General features: G+C 45.0%; 1 protein-coding gene, 1 long non-coding RNA gene and 15 other non-coding genes across 17 annotated transcripts in view; 16 read left to right on the forward strand and 1 right to left on the reverse strand.

The window, feature by feature from the left end:
• Nucleotides 1–17,205, forward strand: part of LOC125709650 (serine/threonine-protein kinase pim-1-like) — a 211,929-nt gene that overhangs the window by 101,697 nt on the left and 93,027 nt on the right. The window lies entirely within an intron of this gene.
• The window catches only part of LOC125709654 (uncharacterized), a 209,376-nt gene that overhangs the window by 10,888 nt on the left and 181,283 nt on the right, over nucleotides 1–17,205 (reverse strand). The gene's annotated exons all lie outside the window — the stretch shown is intronic.
• trnal-aag (transfer RNA leucine (anticodon AAG)) lies at nucleotides 3,185–3,266 on the forward strand. Its single transcript has one exon. It is a non-coding gene; the product is annotated as a tRNA-Leu (tRNA).
• trnal-uag (transfer RNA leucine (anticodon UAG)) lies at nucleotides 4,729–4,810 on the forward strand. The gene has a single exon. It is a non-coding gene; the product is annotated as a tRNA-Leu (tRNA).
• trnal-uag (transfer RNA leucine (anticodon UAG)) lies at nucleotides 5,964–6,045 on the forward strand. The gene has a single exon. It is a non-coding gene; the product is annotated as a tRNA-Leu (tRNA).
• trnal-uag (transfer RNA leucine (anticodon UAG)) lies at nucleotides 6,891–6,972 on the forward strand. The gene has a single exon. It is a non-coding gene; the product is annotated as a tRNA-Leu (tRNA).
• Nucleotides 8,124–8,205, forward strand: trnal-uag (transfer RNA leucine (anticodon UAG)). The gene has a single exon. It is a non-coding gene; the product is annotated as a tRNA-Leu (tRNA).
• On the forward strand, nucleotides 8,742–8,823 carry trnal-uag (transfer RNA leucine (anticodon UAG)). The gene has a single exon. It is a non-coding gene; the product is annotated as a tRNA-Leu (tRNA).
• trnal-uag (transfer RNA leucine (anticodon UAG)) lies at nucleotides 9,360–9,441 on the forward strand. Its single transcript has one exon. It is a non-coding gene; the product is annotated as a tRNA-Leu (tRNA).
• On the forward strand, nucleotides 9,978–10,059 carry trnal-uag (transfer RNA leucine (anticodon UAG)). The gene has a single exon. It is a non-coding gene; the product is annotated as a tRNA-Leu (tRNA).
• trnal-uag (transfer RNA leucine (anticodon UAG)) lies at nucleotides 10,287–10,368 on the forward strand. The gene has a single exon. It is a non-coding gene; the product is annotated as a tRNA-Leu (tRNA).
• trnal-uag (transfer RNA leucine (anticodon UAG)) lies at nucleotides 10,905–10,986 on the forward strand. Its single transcript has one exon. It is a non-coding gene; the product is annotated as a tRNA-Leu (tRNA).
• trnal-uag (transfer RNA leucine (anticodon UAG)) lies at nucleotides 12,759–12,840 on the forward strand. The gene has a single exon. It is a non-coding gene; the product is annotated as a tRNA-Leu (tRNA).
• On the forward strand, nucleotides 13,377–13,458 carry trnal-uag (transfer RNA leucine (anticodon UAG)). Its single transcript has one exon. It is a non-coding gene; the product is annotated as a tRNA-Leu (tRNA).
• Nucleotides 14,923–15,004, forward strand: trnal-uag (transfer RNA leucine (anticodon UAG)). Its single transcript has one exon. It is a non-coding gene; the product is annotated as a tRNA-Leu (tRNA).
• trnal-uag (transfer RNA leucine (anticodon UAG)) lies at nucleotides 15,541–15,622 on the forward strand. The gene has a single exon. It is a non-coding gene; the product is annotated as a tRNA-Leu (tRNA).
• On the forward strand, nucleotides 17,087–17,168 carry trnal-uag (transfer RNA leucine (anticodon UAG)). Its single transcript has one exon. It is a non-coding gene; the product is annotated as a tRNA-Leu (tRNA).

Consider the following 17,205-nt stretch of genomic DNA (forward strand, 5'->3'; position numbering starts at 1 on the left):
TATAATTTAAGAAGAAAAGAGCTTCATGTGTTACCTGTCAGTCTATTGACAAATGTCGATTCTTGATTCTTGTCCATAAAGATGAACAGCTTTACACGTTGGCTTTTTATCAAACTGAATCAAAACAAAAAATGTTTGAGAGCAAGTAGAACACGACTGTAAGATGTCACCTTCTTTTTTGTTTTTTGTATGACTTCATACTTCACTGTTTAAGGTTCATGTTAACTAGCTAACATTAAAGTTAGCTAGCGTTAAAACTTGTAGCGGGTTAACTTTGGCCTAACATGACGCTGTGACAACGCTATTGCCTGTACCTGTAAATATGCGATTGTAAATTGTGAAATTTAACCTAATAAATTTAAACATTCATGTCGAACAACTTACCTAGAAAAGCTTATGCTCCCAGACTGCCAAGTCCACGTGGAAGGTTCTAGTCAATGGAAACTCCTGCTACATCACTGCACATGTGCAAAGCTCGACTCGGCTTTTTCTCTCCAGCAATGCAACGTTACAAGTCCACTTTACTCACCTAACTTAGTATTAGAATTATATCATGTAAAAGGAGACCATTACTCATTATTTTAATTAATTTAACAGGATAATGACATACAAGTAAAGGACCCTGATATATTTTAATAGAGAACAAGTGTTACCTTCTACAGTGTAAAGTAAAATTTAAATAAAAGCCGTATCAACCTCAGGGAGGGTGAAAACTGCGGAACTGAGCTGCTTTGAATGTTCAAATCAAAACTGTAAATGCAGTTACAATTGTTATGATGCACGTGGAAGTGCTGCAGATCCTTTCTCGATACAGTTGTGAAGTTTTTGGGTGACAATGAAACAAGACGGACCAATTTTTGAATGTTTACAGAGTATCAATATACTGTATTATCAAAACGAGATATGTAATGACATAATACAGGTTACATCAGTAAGATTAAGTCGATTATTTTTTTTTAATTCAGAATCTTGGAGAGACCAATACTATTCCTTCCTTGTTGTAATGTAAGGTACTGTCTCTTTGGAGAATCCTTGGGTATCGCTGGTTTGACTTTGTGATGAAGGAGCAGTTGCTAGAGGAGTCCCGAATGAGGCACGTTACCTGCTTTGTGATGGAGCGTCAGTTACGGCGCTATGGTGTTTCTCTGAGGATGATCCGGCTCATGGGATCCTCATTGCTGATAACCTGAGTGGCTGGACCAGGCCGAGGGGACGCCCACGTAACACATGGCTGCGGCAGATGGATGGCCATCTCCAGAGGGTGGGACTGGACCGTGTGGCTGCCTGGGGGGTCGCCAGCCGAGATCCAAGGAGTTTCCCCATGTGGTGGGTGCGGCGACATGCTGCATCAGCACACACTCTCCGCCCTGACCTGACCTGACCTGTTCAGGATTTATGAGTTTAGCTATTATCGATTAAAGGTAAGCTAACACCTTCTCTAGCAGCTTCACATCTGAATTCATTAAGGACAGGTGACGATAGCTGGAACAATCAGCAGGGTTCTTGCCATGTTTTAAAAGTAACGAAATTATCACAGTTTATAGAGTAATAGAGTTGAGAAGACTTCATGGCCAAGGACAGCATACGAAACAGAGGATGGGCTAACAGTGGCCAATAGGATATTGCAACACTTCAGCTTGAATTCTTGGGAGCCTTATTTTTTGCAATCATTGATTTCATAAGTTTTATTGGTTATAGTACCATATTTGGATTTCACACATGAAATAGTAGCAAAGGAGTTGCACTGAAGGAGCTTGAGCGCTATCAACTTACTAGGCTTTGCTCCATTAACATACCGTGTCCTGAGTGGGTGAACATGTACTGTAGCCTTACACATTAGCAGACCATTAAGTTTGCCCTGCACTCTGGAGATCTGAGACTCTGGCTCCAGCTGCTGAGATTGCAGACTCCAAACCATTCAGTCGTTCCAAACACATGGATATTTAAACACACCAGGTTCAGCAGGGACCTTCTGGTTTCCCTGTCTTCTGACATCATTATACCGCTTTCAGCACTGAACGGATGGTCTGCTGATGTCAGAAAACGAGGACATACTCGCTGCTACATCCCATACCTGTTTCACCTTGGAAGGCTGAGCTGGAACAGTGGTCCACCCATAAATGATGTGCTCCAGCAGGAGCAGGTCTGTTTTCACAGATGAAAACCGGTCAGGCTTGGCAGGCAAAGGCACCATTGTAATAGCAATCCGCTGTAGCTCATGCACTGCTGCCTTCTAAAGCTGAGGTGGTTCATTCTCATTGGTTCATTACCTGTTACGCCTAAACATACCTCTGAAACATTAAGACAGTCAGGACAACCATTTAGTGCCTTGCACTGATGCAAAGTTTTTTAAGAAGCCTGGTTGTCTGTATTTGTCTAGAGAAAATTTCCTCACGCTAAAAATGCATGTGGGTGTCTATTGTGACTTTCTCTTGTGGCCGACTCATTGGAGTTCGACAACGATTCAACACAAATCAGCATACAAGACCTGCCTGTTTCTCTTAGGATACCTATTGTATATAAAGGTTCTTCATATGAACCGAACTGCAAAATAAGGAATAACACGGGTAGTGTGGCCGAGCGGTCCAAGGCGCTGGATTTAGGCTCCAGTCTCTTCGGAGGCGTGTGTTGGAATCCCACCGCTGCCATATTTAACTTCTAAGAAGCCTGGTTGTCTGTATTTGTCTAGAGAAAGTTTCCTCACACTAAAAATGCATGTGGGTGTCTAATGTGACTTTCTCATGTTGCCGACTCATTGGAGTTCGACCACGGTTCAACACAAATCAGCAGACAAGACCTGACTGTTTGTCTTAGAATACCTATTGTATATAAAGGTTCTTCATATGAACCGAACTGCAAAATAAGGAATAACACGGGTAGTGTGGCCGAGCGGTCCAAGGCGCTGGATTTAGGCTCCAGTCTCTTCGGAGGCGTGTGTTGGAATCCCACCGCTGCCATATTTAACTTCTAAGAAGCCTGGTTGTCTGTATTTGTCTAGAGAAAATTTCCTCACACTAAAAATGCATGTGGGTGTCTAATGTGACTTTCTCATATTGCCAACTCATTGGAGTTCGACCGCGGTTCAACACAAATCAGCAGACAAGACCTGCCTGTTTGTCTTAGGATACCAATTGTGTATAAAGCTTCTTCATATGAGCCGAACTGTAAAACAAAGACTGACATGGGTAGTGTGGCCGAGCGGTCCAAGGCGCTGGATTAAGGCTCCAGTCTCTTCGGAGGCGTGGGTTCGAATCCCACCGCTGCCATATTTGACTTCTCAGAAGCCTGGTTGTTTGTATTTGTCTAGAGAAAGTTTCCTCACACTAAAAATGCATGTGGGTGTCTAATGTGACTTTCTCATGTTGCGACTCATTGGAGTTCAACCGCGGTTCAACACAAATCAGCAGACAAGACCTGACTGTTTGTCTTGGAATACCTATTGTATATAAAGGTTTTTCATATGAGCCGAACTGCAAAATAAGGACTAACACAGGTAGTGTGGCCGAGCGGTCCAAGGCGCAGGATTTAGGCTCCAGTCTCTTCGGAGGCGTGGGTTCGAATCCCACCGCTGCCATATTTAACTTCTAAGAAGCCTGGTTGTCTGTATTTGTCTAGAGAAAGTTTCCTCACACTAAAAATGCATGTGGGTGTCTAATGTGACTTTCTCTTGTTGCCGACTCATTGGAGTTCGACCGCGGTTCAACACAAATCAGTGTACAAGACCTGCCTGTTTCTCTTAGGATACCTATTGTGTATAAAGCTTCTTCATATGAGCCGAACTGTGAAACAAAGACTGACATGGGTAGTGTGGCCGAGCGGTCCAAGGCGCTGGATTAAGGCTCCAGTCTCTTCGGAGGCGTGGGTTCGAATCCCAGCGCTGCCATATTTAACTTCTAAGAAGCCTGGTTGTCTGTATTTGTCTAGAGAAAATTTCCTCACGCTAATAATGCATGTGGGTGTCTAATGTGACTTTCTCTTGTGGCCGACTCATTGGAGTTCGACAACGATTCAACACAAATCAGCAGACAAGACCTGCCAGTTTCTCTTAGGATACCTATTGTATATAAAGGTTCTTCATATGAGCCGAACTGTAAAACAAAGACTGACATGGGTAGTGTGGCCGAGCGGTCCAAGCCGCTGGATTAAGGCTCCAGTCTCTTTGGAGGCGTGTGTTAGAATCCCACCGCTGCCATATTTAACTTCTAAGAAGCCTGGTTGTCTGTATTTGTCTAGAGAAAGTTTCCTCACACTAAAAATGCATGTGGGTGTCTAATGTGACTTTCTCATGTTGCCGACTCATTGGAGTTCGACCACGGTTCAACACAAATCAGCAGACAAGACCTGCCTGTTTGTCTTAGAATACCAATTGTATATAAAGCTTCTTCATATGAGCCGAACTGCAAAATAAGGAATAACACGGGTAGTGTGGCCGAGCGGTCCAAGGCGCTGGATTTAGGCTCCAGTCTATTCTGAGGCGTGGGTGCGAATCCCAGCGCTGCCATATTTAACTTCCAAGAAGCCTGGTTGTCTGTATTTGTCTAGAGAAAGTTTCCTCACACTAAAAATGCATGTGGGTGTCTAATGTGACTTTCTCATATTGCCGACTCATTGGAGTTCGACCGCGGTTCAACACAAATCAGCAGACAAGACCTGCCTGTTTCTCTTAGGATAACTATTGTATATAAAGGTTCTTCATATGAGCCGAACTGCAAAATAAGGAATAACATGGGTAGTGTGGCCGAGCGGTCCAAGGCGCTGGATTTAGGCTCCAGTCTCTTTGGAGGCGTGGGTTCGAATCCCAGCACTGCCATGTTTAACTTCTAAGAAGCCTGGTTGTCTGTATTTGTCTAGAGAAAATTTCCTCACGCTAAAAATGCATGTGGGTGTCTAATGTGACATTCTCATGTTGCCGACTCATTGGAGTTCGACCGCGGTTCAACACAAATCAGCAGACAAGACCCGCCTGTTTCTCTTAGGATAACTATTGTATATGAAGGTTCTTCATATGAGCCGAACTGCAAAATAAGGAATAACATGGGTAGTGTGGCTGAGCGGTCCAAGGCGCTGGATTTAGGCTCCAGTCTCTTCGGAGGCGTGGGTTCGAATCCCACCGCTGCAATATTTGACTTCTAAGAAGCCTGGTTGTTTGTATTTGTCTAGAGAAAGTTTCCTCACACTAAAAATGCATGTGGGTGTCTAATGTGACTTTCTCATGTTGCGACTCATTGGAGTTCGACCGCGGTTCAACACAAATCAGCAGACAAGACCTGACTGTTTGTCTTAGAATTCCTGTTGTATATAAAGGTTTTTCATATGAGCCGAACTGCAAAATAAGGACTAACACAGGTAGTGTGGCCGAGCGGTCCAAGGTGCAGGATTTAGGCTCCAGTCTCTTCGGAGGCGTGGGTTCGAATCCCACCGCTGCCATATTTAACTTCTAAGAAGCCTGGTTGTCTGTATTTGTCTAGAGAAAGTTTCCTCACACTAAAAATGCATGTGGGTGTCTAATGTGACTTTCTCTTGTTGCCGACTCATTGGAGTTCGACCGCGGTTCAACACAAATCAGTGTACAAGACCTGCCTGTTTCTCTTAGGATACCTATTGTGTATAAAGCTTCTTCATATGAGCCGAACTGTGAAACAAAGACTGACATGGGTAGTGTGGCCGAGCGGTCCAAGGCGCTGGATTAAGGCTCCAGTCTCTTTGGAGGCGTGGGTTCGAATCCCAGCGCTGCCATATTTAACTTCTAAGAAGCCTGGTTGTCTGTATTTGTCTAGGGAAAGTTTCCTCACACTAAAAATGCATGTGGGTGTCTAATGTGACTTTCTCATGTTGCCGACTCATTGGAGTTCGACCACGGTTCAACACAAATCAGCAGACAAGACCTGCCTGTTTGTCTTAGAATACCTATTGTATATAAAGCTTCTTCATATGAGCCGAACTGCAAAATAAGGAATAACATGGGTAGTGTGGCCGAGCGGTCCAAGGCGCTGGATTTAGGCTCCAGTCTCTTCGGAGGCGTGGGTTCGAATCCCACCCCTGCCATGTTTAACTTCTAAGAAGCCTGGTTGTCTGTATTTGTCTAGAGAACGTTTCTTCACACTAAAAATGCATGTGGGTGTCTAATGTGACTTTCTCAAGTTGCCGACTCATTGGAGTTCGACCGCGGTTCAACACAAATCAGCAGACAAGACCTGACTGTTTCTCTTAGGATACCAATTGTATATAAAGCTTCTTCATATGAGCCGAACTGCAAAATAAGGAATAACACGGGTAGTGTGGCCGAGCGGTCCAAGGCGCTGGATTTAGGCTCCAGTCTATTCTGAGGCGTGGGTGCGAATCCCAGCGCTGCCATATTTAACTTCCAAGAAGCCTGGTTGTCTGTATTTGTCTAGAGAAAGTTTCCTCACACTAAAAATGCATGTGGGTGTCTAATGTGACTTTCTCATATTGCCGACTCATTGGAGTTCGACCGCGGTTCAACACAAATCAGCGTACAAGACCTGCCTGTTTCTCTTAGGATACCTATTGTATATAAAGCTTCTTCATATGAGCCGAATTGTAAAACAAAGACTGACATGGGTAGTGTGGCCGAGCGGTCCAAGGCGCTGGATTTAGGCTCCAGTCTCTTCGGAGGCGTTGGTTCAAATCCCACCGCTGCCATGTTTAACTTCTAAGAAGCCTGGTTGTCTGTATTTGTCTAGAGAAAGTTTCCTCACACTAAAAATGCATGTGGGTGTCTAATGTGACTTTCTCTTGTTGCCGACTCATTGGAGTTCGACCGCGGTTCAACACAAATCAGCAGACAAGACCTGCCTGTTTCTCTTAGGATAACTATTGTATATAAAGGTTCTTCATATGAGCCGAACTGCAAAATAAGGAATAACATGGGTAGTGTGGCCGAGCGGTCCAAGGCGCTGGATTTAGGCTCCAGTCTCTTTGGAGGCGTGGGTTCGAATCCCAGCACTGCCATGTTTAACTTCTAAGAAGCCTGGTTGTCTGTATTTGTCTAGAGAAAATTTCCTCACGCTAAAAATGCATGTGGGTGTCTAATGTGACATTCTCATGTTGCCGACTCATTGGAGTTCGACCGCGGTTCAACACAAATCAGCAGACAAGACCTGCCTGTTTCTCTTAGGATAACTATTGTATATGAAGGTTCTTCATATGAGCCGAACTGCAAAATAAGGAATAACATGGGTAGTGTGGCTGAGCGGTCCAAGGCGCTGGATTTAGGCTCCAGTCTCTTCGGAGGCGTGGGTTCGAATCCCACCGCTGCAATATTTGACTTCTAAGAAGCCTGGTTGTTTGTATTTGTCTAGAGAAAGTTTCCTCACACTAAAAATGCATGTGGGTGTCTAATGTGACTTTCTCATGTTGCGACTCATTGGAGTTCGACCGCGGTTCAACACAAATCAGCAGACAAGACCTGACTGTTTGTCTTAGAATTCCTATTGTATAAAGGTTTTTCATATGAGCCGAACTGCAAAATAAGGACTAACACAGGTAGTGTGGCCGAGCGGTCCAAGGTGCAGGATTTAGGCTCCAGTCTCTTCGGAGGCGTGGGTTCGAATCCCACCGCTGCCATATTTAACTTCTAAGAAGCCTGGTTGTCTGTATTTGTCTAGAGAAAGTTTCCTCACACTAAAAATGCATGTGGGTGTCTAATGTGACTTTCTCTTGTTGCCGACTCATTGGAGTTCGACCGCGGTTCAACACAAATCAGTGTACAAGACCTGCCTGTTTCTCTTAGGATACCTATTGTGTATAAAGCTTCTTCATATGAGCCGAACTGTGAAACAAAGACTGACATGGGTAGTGTGGCCGAGCGGTCCAAGGCGCTGGATTAAGGCTCCAGTCTCTTTGGAGGCGTGGGTTCGAATCCCAGCGCTGCCATATTTAACTTCTAAGAAGCCTGGTTGTCTGTATTTGTCTAGGGAAAGTTTCCTCACACTAAAAATGCATGTGGGTGTCTAATGTGACTTTCTCATGTTGCCGACTCATTGGAGTTCGACCACGGTTCAACACAAATCAGCAGACAAGACCTGCCTGTTTGTCTTAGAATACCTATTGTATATAAAGCTTCTTCATATGAGCCGAACTGCAAAATAAGGAATAACATGGGTAGTGTGGCCGAGCGGTCCAAGGCGCTGGATTTAGGCTCCAGTCTCTTCGGAGGCGTGGGTTCGAATCCCACCCCTGCCATGTTTAACTTCTAAGAAGCCTGGTTGTCTGTATTTGTCTAGAGAACGTTTCTTCACACTAAAAATGCATGTGGGTGTCTAATGTGACTTTCTCAAGTTGCCGACTCATTGGAGTTCGACCGCGGTTCAACACAAATCAGCAGACAAGACCTGCCTGTTTCTCTTAGGATACCTATTGTATATAAAGTTTCTTCATATGAGCCGAACTGCAAAATAAGGACTAACACGGGTAGTGTGGCCGAGCGGTCCAAGGCGCTGGATTTAGGCTCCAGTCTCTTCGGAGGTGTTGGTTCGAATCCCACCGCTGCCATGTTTAACTTCTAAGAAGCCTGGTTGTCTGTATTTGTCTAGAGAAAGTTTCCTCACACTAAAAATGCATGTGGGTGTCTAATGTGACTTTCTCTTGTTGCCGACTCATTGGAGTTCGACCGCGGTTCAACACAAATCAGCAGACAAGACCTGCCTGTTTCTCTTAGGATAACTATTGTATATAAAGGTTCTTCATATGAGCCGAACTGCAAAATAAGGAATAACATGGGTAGTGTGGCCGAGCGGTCCAAGGCGCTGGATTTAGGCTCCAGTCTCTTTGGAGGCGTGGGTTCGAATTCCACCGCTGCCATATTTAACTTCTAATAAGCCTGATTGTCTGTATTTGTCTAGAGAAAGTTTCCTCACACTAAAAATGCATGTGCGTGTCTGATGTGATTTTCTCATGTTGCCGACTCATTGGAGTTCGACCTCGGTTCAACACAAATCAGCAGACAAGACCTGCCTGTTTCTCTTAGGATACCTATTGTATATAAAGTTTCTTCATATGAGCCGAACTGTGAAATGAAGGCTGACATGGGTAGTGTGGCAGAGCGGTCCAAGGCGCTGGATTAAGGCTCCAGTCTATTCTGAGGCGTGGGTGCGAATCCCAGCGCTGCCATATTTAACTTCCAAGAAGCCTGGATGTCTGTATTTGTCTAGAGAAAATTTCCTCACACTAAAAATGCATGTGGGTGTCTAATGTGACTTTCTCTTGTTGCCGACTCATTGGAGTTCGACCGCGGTTCAACACAAATCAGCAGACAAGACCTGCCTGTTTCTCTTAGGATAACTATTGTATATAAAGGTTCTTCATATGAGCCGAACTGCAAAATAAGGACTAACATGGGTAGTGTGGCCGAGCGGTCCAAGGCGCTGGATTTAGGCTCCAGTCTCTTTGGAGGCGTGGGTTGGAATCCCACCGCTGCCATATTGAACTTCTAAGAAGCCTGGTTGTCTGTATTTGTCTAAAGAAAATTTCCTCACACTAAAAATGCATGTGGGTGTCTAATGTGACTTTCTCATGTTGCCGACTCATTGGAGTTCGACCGCGGTTCAACACAAATCAGCAGACAAGACCTGCCTGTTTGTCTTAGGATACCTATTGTGTATAAAGCTTCTTCATATGAGCCGAACTGTAAAACAAAGACTGACATGGGTAGTGTGACCGAGCGGTCCAAGGCGCTGGATTAAGGCTCCATTCTCTTTGGAGGCGTGGGTTCGAATCCCAGCACTGCCATGTTTAACTTCTAAGAAGCCTGGTTGTCTGTATTTGTCTAGAGAAAATTTCCTCACGCTAAAAATGCATGTGGGTGTCTAATGTGACATTCTCATGTTGCCGACTCATTGGAGTTCGACCGCGGTTCAACACAAATCAGCAGACAAGACCTGTCAGTTTCTCTTAGGATAACTATTGTATATGAAGGTTCTTCATATGAGCCGAACTGCAAAATAAGGAATAACATGGGTAGTGTGGCCGAGCGGTCCAAGGCGCTGGATTTAGGCTCCAGTCTCTTCGGAGGCGTGGGTTCGAATCCCACCGCTGCCATGTTTAATTTCTAAGAAGCCTGGTTGTCTGTATTTGTCTAGAGAAAGTTTCCTCACACTAAAAATGCATGTGGGTGTCTAATGTGACTTTCTCATGTTGCCGACTCATTGGAGTTCGACCACGGTTCAACACAAATCAGCAGACAAGACCTGCCTGTTTGTCTTAGAATACCTATTGTATATAAAGCTTCTTCATATGAGCCGAACTGCAAAATAAGGAATAACATGGGTAGTGTGGCCGAGCGGTCCAAGGCGCTGGATTTAGGCTCCAGTCTCTTCGGAGGCGTGGGTTCGAATCCCACCCCTGCCATGTTTAACTTCTAAGAAGCCTGGTTGTCTGTATTTGTCTAGAAAACGTTTCTTCACACTAAAAATGCATGTGGGTGTCTAATGTGACTTTCTCAAGTTGCCGACTCATTGGAGTTCGACCGCGGTTCAACACAAATCAGCAGACAAGTCCTGCCTGTTTCTCTTAGGATACCTATTGTATATAAAGTTTCTTCATATGAGCCGAACTGCAAAATAAGGACTAACACGGGTAGTGTGGCCGAGCGGTCCAAGGCGCTGGATTTAGGCTCCAGTCTCTTCGGAGGCGTTGGTTCGAATCCCACCGCTGCCATGTTTAACTTCTAAGAAGCCTGGTTGTCTGTATTTGTCTAGAGAAAGTTTCCTCACACTAAAAATGCATGTGGGTGTCTAATGTGACTTTCTCTTGTTGCCGACTCATTGGAGTTCGACCGCGGTTCAACACAAATCAGCAGACAAGACCTGCCTGTTTCTCTTAGGATAACTATTGTATATAAAGGTTCTTCATATGAGCCGAACTGCAAAATAAGGAATAACATGGGTAGTGTGGCCGAGCGGTCCAAGGCGCTGGATTTAGGCTCCAGTCTCTTTGGAGGCGTGGGTTCGAATTCCACCGCTGCCATATTTAACTTCTAATAAGCCTGATTGTCTGTATTTGTCTAGAGAAAGTTTCCTCACACTAAAAATGCATGTGCGTGTCTGATGTGATTTTCTCATGTTGCCGACTCATTGGAGTTCGACCTCGGTTCAACACAAATCAGCAGACAAGACCTGCCTGTTTCTCTTAGGATACCTATTGTATATAAAGTTTCTTCATATGAGCCGAACTGTGAAATGAAGGCTGACATGGGTAGTGTGGCCGAGCGGTCCAAGGCGCTGGATTAAGGCTCCAGTCTCTTCGGAGGCGTGGGTTCGAATCCCAGCGCTGCCATATTTAACTTCTAAGAAGCCTGGTTGTCTGTATTTGTCTAGAGAAAATTTCCTCACGCTAAAAATGCATGTGGGTGTCTAATGTGACTTTCTCTTGTGGCCGACTCATTGGAGTTCGACCGCGGTTCAACACAAATCAGCAGACAAGACCTGCCTGTTTCTCTTAGGATACCTATTGTATATAAAGCTTCTTCATATGAGCCGAACTGTGAAACGAAGACTGACATGGGTAGTGTGGCCGAGCGGTCCAAGGCGCTGGATTAAGGCTCCAGTCTCTTCGGAGGCGTGGGTTCGAATCCCAGCGCTGCCATATTTAACTTCTAAGAAGCCTGGTTGTCTGTATTTGTCTAGAGAAAATTTCCTCACGCTAATAATGCATGTGGGTGTCTAATGTGACTTTCTCTTGTGGCCGACTCATTGGAGTTCGACAACGATTCAACACAAATCAGCAGACAAGACCTGCCAGTTTCTCTTAGGATACCTATTGTATATAAAGGTTCTTCATATGAGCCGAACTGTAAAACAAAGACTGACATGGGTAGTGTGGCCGAGCGGTCCAAGCCGCTGGATTAAGGCTCCAGTCTCTTTGGAGGCGTGTGTTAGAATCCCACCGCTGCCATATTTAACTTCTAAGAAGCCTGGTTGTCTGTATTTGTCTAGAGAAAGTTTCCTCACACTAAAAATGCATGTGGGTGTCTAATGTGACTTTCTCATGTTGCCGACTCATTGGAGTTCGACCACGGTTCAACACAAATCAGCAGACAAGACCTGCCTGTTTGTCTTAGAATACCAATTGTATATAAAGCTTCTTCATATGAGCCGAACTGCAAAATAAGGAATAACACGGGTAGTGTGGCCGAGCGGTCCAAGGCGCTGGATTAAGGCTCCAGTCTATTCTGAGGCGTGGGTGCGAATCCCAGCGCTGCCATATTTAACTTCCAAGAAGCCTGGATGTCTGTATTTGTCTAGAGAAAATTTCCTCACACTAAAAATGCATGTGGGTGTCTAATGTGACTTTCTCTTGTGGCCGACTCATTGGAGTTCGACCTCGGTTCAACACAAATCAGCGTACAAGACCTGCCTGTTTCTCTTAGGATACCTATTGTGTATAAAGCTTCTTCATATGAGCCGAACTGTGAAACAAAGACTGACATGGGTAGTGTGGCCGAGCGGTCCAAGGCGCTGGATTTAGGCTCCAATCTCTTCGGAGGCGTTGGTTCGAATCCCACCGCTGCCATGTTTAACTTCTAAGAAGCCTGGTTGTCTGTATTTGTCTAGAGAAAGTTTCCTCACACTAAAAATGCATGTGGGTGTCTAATGTGACTTTCTCTTGTTGCCGACTCATTGGAGTTCGACCGCGGTTCAACACAAATCAGCAGACAAGACCTGCCTGTTTCTCTTAGGATAACTATTGTATATAAAGGTTCTTCATATGAGCCGAACTGCAAAATAAGGAATAACATGGGTAGTGTGGCCGAGCGGTCCAAGGCGCTGGATTTAGGCTCCAGTCTCTTTGGAGGCGTGGGTTGGAATCCCACCGCTGCCATATTGAACTTCTAAGAAGCCTGGTTGTCTGTATTTGTCTAAAGAAAATTTCCTCACACTAAAAATGCATGTGGGTGTCTAATGTGACTTTCTCATGTTGCCGACTCATTGGAGTTCGACCGCGGTTCAACACAAATCAGCAGACAAGACCTGCCTGTTTGTCTTAGGATACCTATTGTGTATAAAGCTTCTTCATATGAGCCGAACTGTAAAACAAAGACTGACATGGGTAGTGTGGCCGAGCGGTCCAAGGCGCTGGATTAAGGCTCCATTCTCTTTGGAGGCGTGGGTTCGAATCCCAGCACTGCCATGTTTAACTTCTAAGAAGCCTGGTTGTCTGTATTTGTCTAGAGAAAATTTCCTCACGCTAAAAATGCATGTGGGTGTCTAATGTGACATTCTCATGTTGCCGACTCATTGGAGTTCGACCGCGGTTCAACACAAATCAGCAGACAAGACCTGCCAGTTTCTCTTAGGATAACTATTGTATATGAAGGTTCTTCATATGAGCCGAACTGCAAAATAAGGAATAACATGGGTAGTGTGGCCGAGCGGTCCAAGGCGCTGGATTTAGGCTCCAGTCTCTTCGGAGGCGTGGGTTCGAATCCCACCCCTGCCATGTTTAACTTCTAAGAAGCCTGGTTGTCTGTATTTGTCTAGAGAAAGTTTCCTCACACTAAAAATGCATGTGGGTGTCTAATGTGACTTTCTCATGTTGCCGACTCATTGGAGTTCGACCGCGGTTCAACACAAATCAGCAGACAAGACCTGACTGTTTGTCTTAGAATACCTATTGTATATAAAGGTTCTTCATATGAACCGAACTGCAAAATAAGGAATAACACGGGTAGTGTGGCCGAGCGGTCCAAGGCGCTGGATTTAGGCTCCAGTCTCTTCGGAGGCGTGGGTTCGAATCCCCCCGCTGCCTTGTTTAACTTCTAAGAAGCCTGGTTGCCTGTATTTGTCTAGAGAAAGTTTACTCACACTTAAAATGCATGTGGATGTCTAATGTGACTTTCTCATGTTGCCGACTCATTGGAGTTCGACCACGGTTCAACACAAATCAGCAGACAAGACCTGACTGTTTGTCTTAGAATACCTATTGTATATAAAGGTTCTTCATATGAACCGAACTGCAAAATAAGGAATAACACGGGTAGTGTGGCCGAGCGGTCCAAGGCGCTGGATTTAGGCTCCAGTCTCTTCGGAGGCGTGTGTTGGAATCCCACCGCTGCCATATTGAACTTCTAAGAAGCCTGGTTGTCTGTATTTGTCTAAAGAAAATTTCCTCACACTAAAAATGCATGTGGGTGTCTAATGTGACTTTCTCATGTTGCCGACTCATTGGAGTTCGACATCGATTCAACACAAATCAGCAGACAAGACCTGCCAGTTTCTCTTAGGATAACTATTGTATATAAAGGTTCTTCATATGAGCCGAACTGTAAAACAAAGACTGACATGGGTAGTGTCGCCGAGCGGTCCAAGGCGCTGGATTTAAGGCTCCAGTCTATTCTGAGGCGTTGGTGCGAATCCCAGCGCTGCCATACTTAACTTCTAAGAAGCCTGGTTGTCTGTATTTGTCTAGAGAAAGTTTCCTCACACTAAAAATGCATGTGGGTGTCTAATGTGACTTTCTCATGTTGCCGACTCATTGGAGTTCGACCGCGGTTCAACACAAATCAGCGTACAAGACCTGCCTGTTTCTCTTAGGATACCTATTGTGTATAAAGCTTCTTCATATGAGCCGAACTGTGAAACAAAGACTGACATGGGTAGTGTGGCCGAGCGGTCCAAGGCGCTGGATTTAGGCTCCAATCTCTTCGGAGGCGTTGGTTCGAATCCCACCGCTGCCATGTTCAACTTCTAAGAAGCCTGGTTGTCTGTATTTGTCTAGAGAAAGTTTCCTCACACTAAAAATGCATGTGGGTGTCTAATGTGACTTTCTCTTGTTGCCGACTCATTGGAGTTCGACCGCGGTTCAACACAAATCAGCAGACAAGACCTGCCTGTTTCTCTTAGGATAACTATTGTATATAAAGGTTCTTCATATGAGCCGAACTGCAAAATAAGGAATAACATGGGTAGTGTGGCCGAGCGGTCCAAGGCGCTGGATTTAGGCTCCAGTCTCTTTGGAGGCGTGGGTTGGAATCCCACCGCTGCCATATTGAACTTCTAAGAAGCCTGGTTGTCTGTATTTGTCTAAAGAAAATTTCCTCACACTAAAAATGCATGTGGGTGTCTAATGTGACTTTCTCATGTTGCCGACTCATTGGAGTTCGACCGCGGTTCAACACAAATCAGCAGACAAGACCTGCCTGTTTGTCTTAGGATACCTATTGTGTATAAAGCTTCTTCATATGAGCCGAACTGTAAAACAAAGACTGACATGGGTAGTGTGGCCGAGCGGTCCAAGGCGCTGGATTAAGGCTCCATTCTCTTTGGAGGCGTGGGTTCGAATCCCAGCACTGCCATGTTTAACTTCTAAGAAGCCTGGTTGTCTGTATTTGTCTAGAGAAAATTTCCTCACGCTAAAAATGCATGTGGGTGTCTAATGTGACATTCTCATGTTGCCGACTCATTGGAGTTCGACCGCGTTTCAACACAAATCAGCAGACAAGACCTGCCAGTTTCTCTTAGGATAACTATTGTATATGAAGGTTCTTCATATGAGCCGAACTGCAAAATAAGGAATAACATGGGTAGTGTGGCCGAGCGGTCCAAGGCGCTGGATTTAGGCTCCAGTCTCTTCGGAGGCGTGGGTTCGAATCCCACCGCTGCCATGTTTAACTTCTAAGAAGCCTGGTTGTCTGTATTTGTCTAGAGAAAGTTTCCTCACACTAAAAATGCATGTGGGTGTCTAATGTGACTTTCTCATGTTGCCGACTCATTGGAGTTCGACCACGGTTCAACACAAATCAGCAGACAAGACCTGACTGTTTGTCTTAGAATACCTATTGTATATAAAGGTTCTTCATATGAACCGAACTGCAAAATAAGGAATAACACGGGTAGTGTGGCCGAGCGGTCCAAGGCGCTGGATTTAGGCTCCAGTCTCTTCGGAGGCGTGGGTTCGAATCCCCCCGCTGCCTTGTTTAACTTCTAAGAAGCCTGGTTGCCTGTATTTGTCTAGAGAAAGTTTACTCACACTTAAAATGCATGTGGATGTCTAATGTGACTTTCTCATGTTGCCGACTCATTGGAGTTCGACCACGGTTCAACACAAATCAGCAGACAAGACCTGACTGTTTGTCTTAGAATACCTATTGTATATAAAGGTTCTTCATATGAACCGAACTGCAAAATAAGGAATAACACGGGTAGTGTGGCCGAGCGGTCCAAGGCGCTGGATTTAGGCTCCAGTCTCTTCGGAGGCGTGTGTTGGAATCCCACCGCTGCCATATTGAACTTCTAAGAAGCCTGGTTGTCTGTATTTGTCTAAAGAAAATTTCCTCACACTAAAAATGCATGTGGGTGTCTAATGTGACTTTCTCATGTTGCCGACTCATTGGAGTTCGACATCGATTCAACACAAATCAGCAGACAAGACCTGCCAGTTTCTCTTAGGATAACTATTGTATATAAAGGTTCTTCATATGAGCCGAACTGTAAAACAAAGACTGACATGGGTAGTGTCGCCGAGCGGTCCAAGGCGCTGGATTTAAGGCTCCAGTCTATTCTGAGGCGTTGGTGCGAATCCCAGCGCTGCCATACTTAACTTCTAAGAAGCCTGGTTGTCTGTATTTGTCTAGAGAAAGTTTCCTCACACTAAAAATGCATGTGGGTGTCTAATGTGACTTTCTCATGTTGCCGACTCATTGGAGTTCGACCGCGGTTCAACACAAATCAGCGTACAAGACCTGCCTGTTTCTCTTAGGATACCTATTGTGTATAAAGCTTCTTCATATGAGCCGAACTGTGAAACAAAGACTGACATGGGTAGTGTGGCCGAGCGGTCCAAGGCGCTGGATTTAGGCTCCAATCTCTTCGGAGGCGTTGGTTCGAATCCCACCGCTGCCATGTTTAACTTCTAAGAAGCCTGGTTGTCTGTATTTGTCTAGAGAAAGTTTCCTCACACTAAAAATGCATGTGGGTGTCTAATGTGACTTTCTCTTGTTGCCGACTCATTGGAGTTCGACCGCGGTTCAACACAAATCAGCAGACAAGACCTGCCTGTTTCTCTTAGGATAACTATTGTATATAAAGGTTCTTCATATGAGCCGAACTGCAAAATAAGGAATAACATGGGTAGTGTGGCCGAGCGGTCCAAGGCGCTGGATTTAGGCTCCAGTCTCTTTGGAGGCGTGGGTTGGAATCCCACCGCTGCCATATTGAACTTCTAAGAAGCCTGGTTGTCTGTATTTGT

This window comes from Brienomyrus brachyistius, chromosome 16 (assembly GCF_023856365.1).
Source record: "Brienomyrus brachyistius isolate T26 chromosome 16, BBRACH_0.4, whole genome shotgun sequence".
In the NCBI taxonomy this organism is placed as follows: Eukaryota; Metazoa; Chordata; class Actinopteri; order Osteoglossiformes; family Mormyridae; genus Brienomyrus; species Brienomyrus brachyistius.